Below are 1576 nucleotides of genomic sequence, written 5' to 3'. Positions count from 1 at the left end.
TCAATATAATTGGTGTCTATTCATCTTCTATCTCTTTTGTGGATGTCTGGTAGTATGGTATTCGTACAACGAAAGTTGGCGTTTATCAGTTTCGTGTTATCTGATTAGTGTCATCACCATTACATGCTAAGGTTAAGAACGAAAAGGCTATTAAATGAAGTATTTAATGAAGTTAGAATCCCATATTTGTGTCATATAATATTCAACTCTCTTTTTTCTCTTAGTTAATGTTCTTTAGTATAATCTCTTAGTTAATCTTAGTTATAAACAACCTCAATTTTTATTCGTCTTAGCATTGGATAATAAGCATACCGTTGTTGCATAAATACATTGATTGAAATTAACCTAACCAGTCCCTGTGGGAACGAACTAGAATTAACTCTATATTACTTGCGATCGCGTGTACTTGCGTGAATATTAGCGCGTGTTCTAGCCGTAACAAGTTTTTGGCGCAGCTGCCGGGGACTTCGGTGTTAATTTTTAGTTTATGTGTTTGTCATCATTGGTCGTTAAAGTTCAGTGACTCAGATATTGTTACTTACTAAATTCCTTGTCGTGTTTCAGGTATTCTAGCGAGCGTGTATGCATACGCGTTCTCGGTCTCGTAAGAGAACATTGGATGAAGCTGAGGAAGAAGTTGTAGTCGAGGAGAAAGTTGAAGAAGAGATCTTAGTTGAGAAGGAAGAAGAAGAACTTATTGCAATGGGAGAACCAGAAGCGAATCTGAAGGCTTTGATGGATTACTCTCAACCGAAGATTAATGATATTCAATCTAGCATTGTTCGACCAGCCATCCCGCCTAATACCTTTGAGATCAAGTCGAGCATGATTCAGATGATATATAACTCAGTTCAGTTTGGGGGTTCTCCGACAGAAGACCCCAACATGCACATCAGAGATTTTATCGAGATCTGCGATACTTTCAAGTTCAATGGAGTTTCTGAAGATGCTATTAAGTTGAGGCTTTTCCCATTCTCTCTGCGGGATAAAGCAAAGTGTTGGTTACATTCTCTACCACCAGGGTCTATCACCAAATGGGAGGATCTTGTTAAAAAATTCTTAACTAAATTATTTCCTATGGCGAAGACTGCTGCAATCAGAAACACACTTACTCAATTTGCTCAGCAATCAGGATAATCTTTATGTGAGGCTTGGGATCATTATAAGGAGATGCTTAGAAAGTGTCCTCATCATGGGATGCCTGACTGGATGATCATTAACTATTTCTATAATGGTTTGGGTGCTACTTATAGACCCATGCTTGATGAAGCATCAGGAGGAGCCTTGTGGGCTAAAAGCTACGATGAAGCTTATGAATTGATTGAACTGATGGCTGTTAATGAATACCATAATCCTACTCAAAGACTATCTCAGGGCAAGGTAACAAGAATTCTGGAGTTAGATACAGCTACCGCTATAGCTGCGCAGCTTAAGGCTTTAACGATGAAGGTGGATTCTTTGGCTAATTATAGAGTTAATCAGATCACTAGTGTCTATAAGCTTTGTGCTGGTGCCCATGAGACGGATCAGTATGCTATTTCTAGTGAATCAGCTCAGTTCGTGAGCAACTTTCAGA

General features: G+C 38.8%; 1 non-coding gene across 1 annotated transcript; it reads right to left on the bottom strand.

Annotated features, from left to right (window-relative positions):
* Positions 1-1092: 1092 nt before the first annotated feature.
* Positions 1093-1199, bottom strand: LOC141662293 (small nucleolar RNA R71). The gene has a single exon (XR_012550414.1). It is a non-coding gene; the product is annotated as a small nucleolar RNA R71 (small nucleolar RNA).
* Positions 1200-1576: the final 377 nt, after the last annotated feature.

This window comes from Apium graveolens, chromosome 5 (genome assembly GCF_009905375.1).
Source record: "Apium graveolens cultivar Ventura chromosome 5, ASM990537v1, whole genome shotgun sequence".
NCBI classification, from domain to species: domain Eukaryota; kingdom Viridiplantae; phylum Streptophyta; class Magnoliopsida; order Apiales; family Apiaceae; genus Apium; species Apium graveolens.
This window is presented reverse-complemented; position numbering and strand designations above follow the sequence as displayed.